Below are 13,766 nucleotides of genomic sequence, written 5' to 3'. Positions count from 1 at the left end.
AAGTGATTATCCTGTTCTGAAGTAACTTCACTGTGATTGTAAACTATTGGTGTCCCTGCTTCAACACGTTGCATCTGTAAGAAAGGAGCAGAGGCCGTGAAAGTCTTTCAGCACCGACTAGGTTAAAAAGCAAGGAATGTAAAAGCGGCTGAATTTGGACGTTCATGCAGCATCACTTTGCGCAGCCACAGCTGTCTTCCAAAAAGATGTACTGGCAGCGGTGGGATTCAAACCCATGCACCCGAAGAGACTAGAGCCTTAATACAGCGCCTTGGACCACTCGGCCACGCTACCCTATGTGCCTACGCTCTCTGGCTCGATACGACCGGTGGAAAAGTTTCTTTCCATTCCTTTTTTCGCCTTCCACATTCCGGAAATAGAGGCAACGCTACCACACTAAGCCCTTTTCAATGAGTAAAACTGTCTGTTTCCAACCTTTTGCCTACTAATTGCTTTCCACTGTTATTTGATTCAAGTGATTTTCCTGTTTTGAAGTAACTTTACTGTGATTGTAATCTATTGGTGTCTATTTACGTTCATGTCTATTGACTTTCCATTCCTTTTTTCGCCTTCTACCTTCCGGAAATAGAGCCAACGCTACCACACTAAGCCCTTTTCAATGAGTAAAACTGGCTGTTTCCATCCTTTTGCCTACTAATTGCTTTCCAATGTTATTTTATTCAAGTGATTTTCCTGTTTTGAAGTAACTTCACTGTGATTGTAAACTATTGGTGTCCCTGCTTCAACACTGTGCATCTGTAAGAAAGGAGCAGAGGCCGTGAAGGACTTTCAGCACCGACTTGGCTAAAAAGCAAGTAATGTAAATGCGGCTGAATTTGGACGTTCATGCAGCATCACTTTGCGCAGCCACAGCTGTCTTCCAAAAAGATGTACTGGCAGCAGTGGGATTCAAGCCCATGCACCCGAAGAGACTAGAGCCTTAATACAGCGCCTTGGACCACTCGGCCACGCTACCCTGTGTGCCTATGCTCTCCGGCTCGATACGACCGGTGGAAAAGTTTCTTTCCATTCCTTTTTTCGCCTTCCACATTCCGGAAATAGAGGCAACGCTACCACACTAAGCCCTTTTCAATGAGTAAAACTGTCTGTTTCCAACCTTTTGCCTACTAATTGCTTTCCACTGTTATTTGATTCAAGTGATTTTCCTGTTTTGAAGTAACTTTACTGTGATTGTAAACTATTGGTGTCTATTTACGTTCATGTCTATTGACTTTCCATTCCTTTTTTCGCCTTCTACCTTCCGGAAATAGAGGCAACGCTACCACACTAAGCCCTTTTCAATGAGTAAAACTGGCTGTTTCCATCCTTTTGCCTACTAATTGCTTTCCAATGTTATTTTATTCAAGTGATTTTCCTGTTTTGAAGTAACTTCACTGTGATTGTAAACTATTGGTGTCCCTGCTTCAACACGGTGCATCTGTAAGAAAGGAGCAGAGGCCGTGAAGGACTTTCAGCACCGACTTGGCTAAAAAGCAAGTAATGTAAAAGCGGCTGAATTTGGACGTTCATGCAGCATCACTTTGCGCAGCCACAGCAGTCTTCCAAAAAAATTTACTGGCAGTGGTGGGATTCAAACCCACACCCCGAAGAGATTGGAGCCTTAATACAGCGACTTGGACCACTCGGCCACACTACCCTGTGTGCCTACGCTCTCCGGCTCGGTACGACCGGTGGAAAAGTTTCTTTCCATTCCTTTTTTCGCCTTCCACCTTCCGGAAGTAGAGGCAACGCTACCACACTAAGCCCTTTTCAATGAGTAAATCTGTCTGTTTCCATCCTTTTGCCTACTAATTGCTTTCCACTGTTATTTTATTCAAGTGATTTTCCTGTTTTGAAGTAACTTCACTGTGATTGTAAACTATTGGTGTCCCTGCTTCAACACGGTGCATCTGTAAGAAAGGAGCAGAGGCTGTGAAAGGCTTTCAGCACCGACTAGGCTAAAAAGCAAGGAATGTTAAAGCGGCTGAATTTGGACGTTCACGCAGCATCACTTTGCACAGCCACAGCAGTCTTCCAAAAAGATCTTTTGGCAGCGGTGGGATTCGAACCCACGCCCCCGAAGAGACTGGAGCCTAAATCCAGCGCCTTGGACCGCTCGGCCACGCTACCCTGTGCTCCTGCGCTAACCGATTCGCTACGACCGGTGAAAAAGTTTCTTTCCATTCCTTTTTTCGCCTTCCACATTCCGGAAATAGAGGCAACGCTACCACACTAAGCCCTTTTCAATGAGTAAAACTGTCTGTTTCCAACCTTTTGCCTACTAATTGCTTTCCACTGTTATTTGATTCAAGTGATTTTCCTGTTCTGAAGTAACTTCACTGTGATTGTAAACTATTGGTGTCCCTGCTTCAACACGTTGCATCTGTAAGAAAGGAGCAGAGGCCGTGAAAGTCTTTCAGCACCGACTAGGTTAAAAAGCAAGGAATGTAAAAGCGGCTGAATTTGGACGTTCATGCAGCATCACTTTGCGCAGCCACAGCTGTCTTCCAAAAAGATGTACTGGCAGCGGTGGGATTCAAACCCATGCACCCGAAGAGACTAGAGCCGTAATACAGCGCCTTGGACCACTCAGCCACGCTACCCTGTGTGCCTACGCTCTCCGGCTCGATACGACCGGTGGAAAAGTTTCTTTCCATTCCTTTTTTCGCCTTCCACATTCCGGAAATAGAGGCAACGCTACCACACTAAGCCCTTTTCAATGAGTAAAACTGTCTGTTTCCAACCTTTTGCCTACTAATTGCTTTCCACTGTTATTTGATTCAAGTGATTTTCCTGTTTTGAAGTAACTTTACTGTGATTGTAAACTATTGGTGTCTATTTACGTTCATGTCTATTGACTTTCCATTCCTTTTTTCGCCTTATACCTTCCGGAAATAGAGGCAACGGTACCACACTAAGCCCTTTTCAATGAGTAAAACTGGCTGTTTCCATCCTTTTGCCTACTAATTGCTTTCCAATGTTATTTTATTCAAGTGATTTTCCTGTTTTGAAGTAACTTCACTGTGATTGTAAACTATTGGTGTCCCTGCTTCAACACGGTGCATCTGTAAGGAAGGAGCAGAGGCCGTGAAGGACTTTCAGCACCGACTTGGCTAAAAAGCAAGTAATGTAAATGCGGCTGAATTTGGACGTTCATGCAGCATCACTTTGCGCAGCCACAGCTGTCTTCCAAAAAGATGTACTGGCAGCGGTGGGATTCAAGCCCATGCACCCGAAGAGACTAGAGCCTTAATACAGCACCTTGGACCACTCGGCCACGCTACCCTGTGTGCCTATGCTCTCCGGCTCGATACGACCGGTGGAAAAGTTTCTTTCCATTCCTTTTTTCGCCTTCCACATTCCGGAAATAGAGGCAACGCTACCACACTAAGCCCTTTTCAATGAGTAAAACTGTCTGTTTCCAACCTTTTGCCTACTAATTGCTTTCCACTGTTATTTGATTCAAGTGATTTTCCTGTTTTGAAGTAACTTTACTGTGATTGTAAACTATTGGTGTCTATTTACGTTCATGTCTATTGACTTTCCATTCCTTTTTTCGCCTTCTACCTTCAGGAAATAGAGGCAACGCTACCACACTAAGCCCTTTTCAATGAGTAAAACTGGCTGTTTCCATCCTTTTGCCTACTAATTGCTTTCCAATGTTATTTTATTCAAGTGATTTTCCTGTTTTGAAGTAACTTCACTGTGATTGTAAACTATTGGTGTCCCTGCTTCAACACGGTGCATCTGTAAGAAAGGAGCAGAGGCTGTGAAAGGCTTTCAGCACCGACTAGGCTAAAAAGCAAGGAATGTTAAAGCGGCTGAATTTGGACGTTCACGCAGCATCACTTTGCACAGCCACAGCAGTCTTCCAAAAAGATCTTTTGGCAGCGGTGGGATTCGAACACACGCCCCCGAAGAGACTGGAGCCTAAATCCAGCGCCTTGGACCGCTCGGCCACGCTACCCTGTGCTCCTGCGCTAACCGATTCGCTACGACCGGTGAAAAAGTTTCTTTCCATTCCTTTTTTCGCCTTCCACATTCCGGAAATAGAGGCAACGCTACCACACTAAGCCCTTTTCAATGAGTAAAACTGTCTGTTTCCAACCTTTTGCCTACTAATTGCTTTCCACTGTTATTTGATTCAAGTGATTTTCCTGTTCTGAAGTAACTTCACTGTGATTGTAAACTATTGGTGTCCCTGCTTCAACACGTTGCATCTGTAAGAAAGGAGCAGAGGCCGTGAAAGTCTTTCAGCACCGACTAGGTTAAAAAGCAAGGAATGTAAAAGCGGCTGAATTTGGACGTTCATGCAGCATCACTTTGCGCAGCCACAGCTGTCTTCCAAAAAGATGTACTGGCAGCGGTGGGATTCAAACCCATGCACCCGAAGAGACTAGAGCCTTAATACAGCGCCTTGGACCACTCGGCCACGCTACCCTGTGTGCCTACGCTCTCCGGCTCGATACGACCGGTGGAAAAGTTTCTTTCCATTCCTTTTTTCGCCTTCCACATTCCGGAAATAGAGGCAACGCTACCACACTAAGCCCTTTTCAATGAGTAAAACTGTCTGTTTCCAACCTTTTGCCTACTAATTGCTTTCCACTGTTATTTGATTCAAGTGATTTTCCTGTTTTGAAGTAACTTTACTGTGATTGTAAACTATTGGTGTCTATTTACGTTCATGTCTATTGACTTTCCATTCCTTTTTTCGCCTTATACCTTCCGGAAATAGAGGCAACGCTACCACACTAAGCCCTTTTCAATGAGTAAAACTGGCTGTTTCCATCCTTTTGCCTACTAATTGCTTTCCAATGTTATTTTATTCAAGTGATTTTCCTGTTTTGAAGTAACTTCACTGTGATTGTAAACTATTGGTGTCCCTGCTTCAACACGGTGCATCTGTAAGAAAGGAGCAGAGGCCGTGAAGGACTTTCAGCACCGACTTGGCTAAAAAGCAAGTAATGTAAAAGCGGCTGAATTTGGACGTTCATGCAGCATCACTTTGCGCAGCCACAGCAGTCTTCCAAAAAAATGTACTGGCAGTGGTGGGTTTCAAACCCACGACCCCGAAGAGATTGGAGCCTTAATACAGCAACTTGGACCACTCGGCCACACTACCCTGTGTGCCTACGCTCTCCTGCTCGGTACGACCGGTGAAAAAGTTTCTTTCCATTCCTTTTTTCGCCTTCCACCTTCCGGAAGTAGAGGCAACGCTACCACACTAAGCCCTTTGCAGTGTAAAACTGGCTGTTTCCAACCTTTTGCCTACTAATTGCTTTCCACTGTTATTTGATTCAAGTGATTTTCCTGTTTTGAAGTAACTTCACTGTGATTGTAAACTATCGGTGTCCCTGCTTCAATACGGTGCATCTGTAAGAAAGGAGCAGAGGCCGTGACAGGCTTTCAGCACCGACTTGGCTAAAAAGCAAGGAATGTAAAAGCGGCTGAATTTGGACGTTCATGCAGCATCACTTTACGCAGCCACAGCAGTCTTCCAAAAAGATGTACTGGCAGCGATGGGATTCTAACACACACCCCCGAAGAGACTGGAGCCTTAATCCAGCGCCTAGGACTGCTCGGCCACGCTACCCTGTGTGCCTAGGCTCTCCGGCTCGCTACAACCGGTGAAAAAGTTTCTTTCCATTCCTTTTGTCGCCTTCCACCTTCCGGAAGTAGAGGCAACGCTACCACACTAAGCCCTTTTCAATGAGTAAATCTGTCTGTTTCCATCCTTTTGACTACTATTTGCTTTCCACTGTTATTTTATTCAAGTGATTTTCCTGTTTTGAAGTAACTTCACTGTGATTGTAAACTATTGGTGTCTCTGCTTCAACACGGTGCATCTGTAAGAAAGGAGCAGAGGCCGTGAAAGGCTTTCAGCACCGACTAGGCTAAAAAGCAAGGAATGTTAAAGCGGCTGAATTTGGACGTTCAAGCAGCATCACTTTGCACAGCCACAGCAGTCTTCCAAACAGATCAATTGGCAGCAGTGGGATTCGAACCCACGCCCCGAAGAGACTGGAGCCTAAATCCAGCGCCTTGGACCACTCGGCCACGCTACCCTGTGCTCCTGCGCTAACCGGTTCGCTAGGACCGGTGGAAAAGTTTCTTTCCATTCCTTTTTTCGCCTTCCACATTCCGGAAATAGAGGCAACGCTACCACACTAAGCCCTTTTCAATGAGTAAAACTGTCTGTTTCCAACCTTTTGCCTACTAATTGCTTTCCACTGTTATTTGATTCAAGTGATTTTCCTGTTCTGAAGTAACTTCACTGTGATTGTAAACTATTGGTGTTCCTGCTTCAACACGTTGCATCTGTAAGAAAGGAGCAGAGGCCATGACAGGCTTTCAGCACCGACTTGGCTAAAAAGCAAGGAATGTAAAAGCGGCTGAATTTGGACGTTCATGCAGCATCACTTTGCGCAGCCACAGCAGTCTTCCAAAAAGATGTACTGGCAGCGGTGGGATTCGAACCCACACCCCCGAAGAGACTGGAGCCTTAATCCAGCGCCTAGGACTGCTCGGCCACGCTACCCTTTGTGCCCACGCTCTCCGGCTCGCTACGACTGGTGAAAAAGTTTCTTTCCATTCCTTTTTTCGCCTTCCACCTTCCGGAAGTAGAGGCAACGCTACCACACTAAGCCCTTTTCAATGAGTAAATCTGTCTGTTTCCATCCTTTTGCCTACTATTTACTTTCCACTGTTATTTTATTCAAGTGATTTTCCTGTTTTGAAGTAACTTCACTGTGATTGTAAACTATTGGTGTCCCTACTTCAACACGTTGCATCTGTAAGAAAGGAGCAGAGGCCGTGAAAGGCTTTCAGCACCGACTAGGCTAAAAACCAAGGAATGTAAAAGCGGCTGAATTTGGACATTCATGCAGCATCACTTTGCGCAGCCACAGCAGTCTTCCAAAAAATGTAATGGCAGCGGTGGGATTCGACCCATGCCCGCGAAGAGATTGGAGCCTTAATACAGCTACTTGGACCACTGGGCCACGCTACCCTGTGTGCCTGCGCACTCCGGCTCGCTACGACCGGTGGAAAAGTTTCTTTCCATTCCTTTTTTCGCCTTCCACCTTCCGGAAATAGAGGCAACGCTACCACACTAAGCCCTTTTCAATGAGTAAAACTGTCTGTTTCCAACCTTTTGCCTACTAATTGCTTTCCACTGTTATTTGATTCAAGTGATTTTCCTGTTCTGAAGTAACTTCACTGTGATTGTAAACTATTGGTGTTCCTGCTTCAACACGTTGCATCTGTAAGAAAGGAGCAGAGGCCGTGAAAGTCTTTCAGCACCGACTTGACTAAAAAGCAAGGAATGTAAAAGCGGCTGAATTTGGACGTTCATGCAGCATCACTTTGCGCAGCCACAGCTGTCTTCCAAAAAGATGTACTGGCAGCGGTGGGATTCAAACCCATGCACCCGAAGAGACTAGAGCCTTAATACAGCACCTTGGACCACTCGGCCATGCTACCCTGTGTGCCTACGCTCTCCGGCTCGATACGACCGGTGGAAAAGTTTCTTTCCATTCCTTTTTTCGCCTTCCACCTTCCGGAAGTAGAGGCAACGCTACCACACTAAGCCCTTTTCAATGAGTAAATCTGGCTGTTTCCATCCTTTTGCCTACTAATTGCTTTCCACTGTTATTTTATTCAAGTGATTTTCCTGTTTTGAAGTAACTTCACTGTGATTGTAAACTATTGGTGTCCCTGCTTCAACACGGTGCATCTGTAAGAAAGGAGCAGAGGCCATGAAAGGCTTTCAGCACCGACTAGGTTAAAAAGCAAGAAATGTTAAAGCGGCTGAATTTGGACGTTCACGCAGCATCACTTTGCACAGCAACAGCAGTCTTCCAAAAAGATCTATTGGCAGCAGTGGGATTCGAACCCATGCCACCGAAGAGACTGGAGCCTAAATCCAGCGCCTTGGACCGCTCGACCACGCTACCCTGTGCTCCTGCGCTAACCGGCTCGCTACGACCGGTGGAAAAGTTTCTTTCCATTCCTTTTTTCGCCTTCCACATTCCGGAAATAGAGGCAACGCTACCACACTAAGCCCTTTTCAATGAGTAAAACTGTCTGTTTCCAACCTTTTGCCTACTAATTGCTTTCCACTGTTATTTGATTCAAGTGATTTTCCTGTTTTGAAGTAACTTCACTGTGATTGTAAACTATTGGTGTCTATTGACGTTCATGTCTATTGACTTTCCATTCCTTTTTTCGCCTTCTACCTTCCGGAAATAGAGGCAACGCTACCACACTAAGCCCTTTTCAATGAGTAAAACTGGCTGTTTCCATCCTTTTGCCTACTAATTGCTTTCCAATGTTATTTTATTCAAGTGATTTTCCTGTTTTGAAGTAACTTCACTGTGATTGTAAACTATTGGTGTCCCTGCTTCAACACGGTGCATCTGTAAGAAAGGAGCAGAGGCCGTGAAGGACTTTCAGCACCGACTTGGCTAAAATGCAAGTAATGTAAAAGCGGCTGAATTTGGACGTTCATGCAGCATCACTTTGCGCAGCCAGAGCAGTCTTCCAAAAAAATGTACTGGCAGTGGTGGGATTCAAACACAAGCCCCCGAAGAGATTGGAGCCTTAATACAGCGACTTGGACCACTCGGCCACACTACCCTGTGTGCCCACGCTCTCCGGCTCGGTACGACCGGTGGAAAAGTTTCTTTCCATTCCTTTTTTCGCCTTCCACCTTCCGGAAGTAGAGGCAACGCTACCACACTAAGCCCTTTTCAATGAGTAAATCTGTCTGTTTCCATCCTTTTGCCTACTAATTGCTTTCCACTGTTATTTTATTCAAGTGATTTTCCTGTTTTGAAGTAACTTCACTGTGATTGTAAACTATTGGTGTCCCTGCTTCAACACGGTGCATCTGTAAGAAAGGAGCAGAGGCTGTGAAAGGCTTTCAGCACCGACTAGGCTAAAAAGCAAGGAATGTTAAAGCGGCTGAATTTGGACGTTCACGCAGCATCACTTTGCACAGCCACAGCAGTCTTCCAAAAAGATCTATTGGCAGCGGTGGGATTCGAACCCACGCCCCCGAAGAGACTGGAGCCTAAATCCAGCGCCTTGGACCGCTCGGCCACACTACCCTGTGCTCCTGTGCTAACCGGCTCGCTGCGACGGGTGGAAAAGTTTCTTTCCATTCCTTTTTTCGCCGTCCACATTCCGGAAATAGAGGCAACGCTACCACACTAAGCCCTTTTCAATGAGTAAAACTGTCTGTTTCCAACCTTTTGCCTACTAATTGCTTTCCACCGTTATTTGATTCAAGTGATTTTCCTGTTTTGAAGTAACTTCACTGTGATTGTAAACTATTGGTGTCCCTGCTTCAATACGGTGCATCTGTAAGAAAGGAGCAGAGGCCATGACAGGCTTTCAGCACCGACTTGGCTAAAAAGCAAGGAATGTAAAAGCGGCTGAATTTGGACGTTCATGCAGCATCACTTTGCGCAGCCACAGCAGTCTTCCAAAAAGATGTACTGGCAGCGGTGGGATTCGAACCCACACCCCCGAAGAGACTGGAGCCTTAATCCAGCGCCTAGGACTGCTCGGCCACGCTACCCTGTGTGCCCACGCTCTCCGGCTCGCTACGACTGGTGAAAAAGTTTCTTTCCATTCCTTTTTTCGCCTTCCACCTTCCGGAAGTAGAGGCAACGCTACCACACTAAGCCCTTTTCAATGAGTAAATCTGTCTGTTTCCATCCTTTTGCCTACTATTTGCTTTCCACTGTTATTTTATTCAAGTGATTTTCCTGTTTTGAAGTAACTTCACTGTGATTGTAAACTATTGGTGTCCCTGCTTCAACACGGTGCATCTGTAAGAAAGGAGCAGAGGCCGTGAAAGGCTTTCAGCACCGACTAGGCTAAAAACCAAGGAATGTAAAAGCGGCTGAATTTGGACGTTCATGCAGCATCACTTTGCGCAGCCACAGCAGTCTTCCAAAAAAATGTACTGGCAGTGGTGGGTTTCAAACCCACGCCCCCGAAGAGATTGGAGCCTTAATACAGCAACTTGGACCACTCGGCCACACTACCCTGTGTGCCTACGCTCTCCTGCTCGGTACGACCGGTGAAAAAGTTTCTTTCCATTCCTTTTTTCGCCTTCCACCTTCCGGAAGTAGAGGCAACGCTACCACACTAAGCCCTTTGCAGTGTAAAACTGGCTGTTTCCAACCTTTTGCCTACTAATTGCTTTCCACTGTTATTTGATTCAAGTGATTTTCCTGTTTTGAAGTAACTTCACTGTGATTGTAAACTATCGGTGTCCCTGCTTCAATACGGTGCATCTGTAAGAAAGGAGCAGAGGCCGTGACAGGCTTTCAGCACCGACTTGGCTAAAAAGCAAGGAATGTAAAAGCGGCTGAATTTGGACGTTCATGCAGCATCACTTTACGCAGCCACAGCAGTCTTCCAAAAAGATGTACTGGCAGCGATGGGATTCTAACACACACCCCCGAAGAGACTGGAGCCTTAATCCAGCGCCTAGGACTGCTCGGCCACGCTACCCTGTGTGCCTAGGCTCTCCGGCTCGCTACAACCGGTGAAAAAGTTTCTTTCCATTCCTTTTGTCGCCTTCCACCTTCCGGAAGTAGAGGCAACGCTACCACACTAAGCCCTTTTCAATGAGTAAATCTGTCTGTTTCCATCCTTTTGACTACTATTTGCTTTCCACTGTTATTTTATTCAAGTGATTTTCCTGTTTTGAAGTAACTTCACTGTGATTGTAAACTATTGGTGTCTCTGCTTCAACACGGTGCATCTGTAAGAAAGGAGCAGAGGCCGTGAAAGGCTTTCAGCACCGACTAGGCTAAAAAGCAAGGAATGTTAAAGCGGCTGAATTTGGACGTTCAAGCAGCATCACTTTGCACAGCCACAGCAGTCTTCCAAACAGATCAATTGGCAGCAGTGGGATTCGAACCCACGCCCCGAAGAGACTGGAGCCTAAATCCAGCGCCTTGGACCACTCGGCCACGCTACCCTGTGCTCCTGCGCTAACCGGTTCGCTAGGACCGGTGGAAAAGTTTCTTTCCATTCCTTTTTTCGCCTTCCACATTCCGGAAATAGAGGCAACGCTACCACACTAAGCCCTTTTCAATGAGTAAAACTGTCTGTTTCCAACCTTTTGCCTACTAATTGCTTTCCACTGTTATTTGATTCAAGTGATTTTCCTGTTCTGAAGTAACTTCACTGTGATTGTAAACTATTGGTGTTCCTGCTTCAACACGTTGCATCTGTAAGAAAGGAGCAGAGGCCATGACAGGCTTTCAGCACCGACTTGGCTAAAAAGCAAGGAATGTAAAAGCGGCTGAATTTGGACGTTCATGCAGCATCACTTTGCGCAGCCACAGCAGTCTTCCAAAAAGATGTACTGGCAGCGGTGGGATTCGAACCCACACCCCCGAAGAGACTGGAGCCTTAATCCAGCGCCTAGGACTGCTCGGCCACGCTACCCTGTGTGCCCATGCTCTCCGGCTCGCTACGACTGGTGAAAAAGTTTCTTTCCATTCCTTTTTTCGCCTTCCACCTTCCGGAAGTAGAGGCAACGCTACCACACTAAGCCCTTTTCAATGAGTAAATCTGTCTGTTTCCATCCTTTTGCCTACTATTTACTTTCCACTGTTATTTTATTCAAGTGATTTTCCTGTTTTGAAGTAACTTCACTGTGATTGTAAACTATTGGTGTCCCTACTTCAACACGTTGCATCTGTAAGAAAGGAGCAGAGGCCGTGAAAGGCTTTCAGCACCGACTAGGCTAAAAACCAAGGAATGTAAAAGCGGCTGAATTTGGACATTCATGCAGCATCACTTTGCGCAGCCACAGCAGTCTTCCAAAAAATGTAATGGCAGCGGTGGGATTCGACCCATGCCCGCGAAGAGATTGGAGCCTTAATACAGCTACTTGGACCACTGGGCCACGCTACCCTGTATGCCTGCGCACTCCGGCTCGCTACGACCGGTGGAAAAGTTTCTTTCCATTCCTTTTTTCGCCTTCCACCTTCCGGAAATAGAGGCAACGCTACCACACTAAGCCCTTTTCAATGAGTAAAACTGTCTGTTTCCAACCTTTTGCCTACTAATTGCTTTCCACTGTTATTTGATTCAAGTGATTTTCCTGTTCTGAAGTAACTTCACTGTGATTGTAAACTATTGGTGTTCCTGCTTCAACACGTTGCATCTGTAAGAAAGGAGCAGAGGCCGTGAAAGTCTTTCAGCACCGACTTGACTAAAAAGCAAGGAATGTAAAAGCGGCTGAATTTGGACGTTCATGCAGCATCACTTTGCGCAGCCACAGCTGTCTTCCAAAAAGATGTACTGGCAGCGGTGGGATTCAAACCCATGCACCCGAAGAGACTAGAGCCTTAATACAGCACCTTGGACCACTCGGCCATGCTACCCTGTGTGCCTACGCTCTCCGGCTCGATACGACCGGTGGAAAAGTTTCTTTCCATTCCTTTTTTCGCCTTCCACCTTCCGGAAGTAGAGGCAACGCTACCACACTAAGCCCTTTTCAATGAGTAAATCTGGCTGTTTCCATCCTTTTGCCTACTAATTGCTTTCCACTGTTATTTTATTCAAGTGATTTTCCTGTTTTGAAGTAACTTCACTGTGATTGTAAACTATTGGTGTCCCTGCTTCAACACGGTGCATCTGTAAGAAAGGAGCAGAGGCCATGAAAGGCTTTCAGCACCGACTAGGTTAAAAAGCAAGAAATGTTAAAGCGGCTGAATTTGGACGTTCACGTAGCATCACTTTGCACAGCCACAGCAGTCTTCCAAAAAGATCTATTGGCAGCGGTGGGATTCGAACCCACGCCCCCGAAGAGACTGGAGCCTAAATCCAGCGCCTTGGACCGCTCGGCCACGCTACCCTGTGCTCCTGTGCTAACCGGCTCGCTGCGACGGGTGGAAAAGTTTCTTTCCATTCCTTTTTTCGCCGTCCACATTCCGGAAATAGAGGCAACGCTACCACACTAAGCCCTTTTCAATGAGTAAAACTGTCTGTTTCCAACCTTTTGCCTACTAATTGCTTTCCACCGTTATTTGATTCAAGTGATTTTCCTGTTTTGAAGTAACTTCACTGTGATTGTAAACTATTGGTGTCCCTGCTTCAATACGGTGCATCTGTAAGAAAGGAGCAGAGGCCATGACAGGCTTTCAGCACCGACTTGGCTAAAAAGCAAGGAATGTAAAAGCGGCTGAATTTGGACGTTCATGCAGCATCACTTTGCGCAGCCACAGCAGTCTTCCAAAAAGATGTACTGGCAGCGGTGGGATTCGAACCCACACCCCCGAAGAGACTGGAGCCTTAATCCAGCGCCTAGGACTGCTCGGCCACGCTACCCTGTGTGCCCACGCTCTCCGGCTCGCTACGACTGGTGAAAAAGTTTCTTTCCATTCCTTTTTTCGCCTTCCACCTTCCGGAAGTAGAGGCAACGCTACCACACTAAGCCCTTTTCAATGAGTAAATCTGTCTGTTTCCATCCTTTTGCCTACTATTTGCTTTCCACTGTTATTTTATTCAAGTGATTTTCCTGTTTTGAAGTAACTTCACTGTGATTGTAAACTATTGGTGTCCCTGCTTCAACACGGTGCATCTGTAAGAAAGGAGCAGAGGCCGTGAAAGGCTTTCAGCACCGACTAGGCTAAAAACCAAGGAATGTAAAAGCGGCTGAATTTGGACATTCATGCAGCATCACTTTGCGCAGCCACAGCAGTCTTCCAAAAAATGTAATGGCAGCGGTGGGA

General features: G+C 46.1%; 7 non-coding genes across 7 annotated transcripts; all 7 read right to left on the bottom strand.

Annotated features, from left to right (window-relative positions):
• Positions 1-2,048: 2,048 nt before the first annotated feature.
• trnal-uag (transfer RNA leucine (anticodon UAG)) lies at positions 2,049-2,130 on the bottom strand. Its single transcript has one exon. It is a non-coding gene; the product is annotated as a tRNA-Leu (tRNA).
• Positions 2,131-3,885: 1,755 nt separating this feature from the next.
• On the bottom strand, positions 3,886-3,967 carry trnal-uag (transfer RNA leucine (anticodon UAG)). Its single transcript has one exon. It is a non-coding gene; the product is annotated as a tRNA-Leu (tRNA).
• Positions 3,968-5,984: 2,017 nt separating this feature from the next.
• trnal-uag (transfer RNA leucine (anticodon UAG)) lies at positions 5,985-6,065 on the bottom strand. Its single transcript has one exon. It is a non-coding gene; the product is annotated as a tRNA-Leu (tRNA).
• A 1,808-nt stretch (positions 6,066-7,873) lies between these two features.
• Positions 7,874-7,955, bottom strand: trnal-uag (transfer RNA leucine (anticodon UAG)). Its single transcript has one exon. It is a non-coding gene; the product is annotated as a tRNA-Leu (tRNA).
• A 1,073-nt stretch (positions 7,956-9,028) lies between these two features.
• On the bottom strand, positions 9,029-9,110 carry trnal-uag (transfer RNA leucine (anticodon UAG)). The gene has a single exon. It is a non-coding gene; the product is annotated as a tRNA-Leu (tRNA).
• Positions 9,111-10,918: 1,808 nt separating this feature from the next.
• trnal-uag (transfer RNA leucine (anticodon UAG)) lies at positions 10,919-10,999 on the bottom strand. Its single transcript has one exon. It is a non-coding gene; the product is annotated as a tRNA-Leu (tRNA).
• Positions 11,000-12,807: 1,808 nt separating this feature from the next.
• trnal-uag (transfer RNA leucine (anticodon UAG)) lies at positions 12,808-12,889 on the bottom strand. The gene has a single exon. It is a non-coding gene; the product is annotated as a tRNA-Leu (tRNA).
• Between the last annotated feature and the right edge of the window lie 877 nt (positions 12,890-13,766).

Source organism: Carassius carassius, chromosome 1 (assembly GCF_963082965.1).
Source record: "Carassius carassius chromosome 1, fCarCar2.1, whole genome shotgun sequence".
Classification (NCBI taxonomy): Eukaryota; Metazoa; Chordata; class Actinopteri; order Cypriniformes; family Cyprinidae; genus Carassius; species Carassius carassius.
The sequence above is the reverse complement of the archived record's forward strand: the minus strand, read 5'-3'. Positions and strand labels throughout refer to the sequence as shown.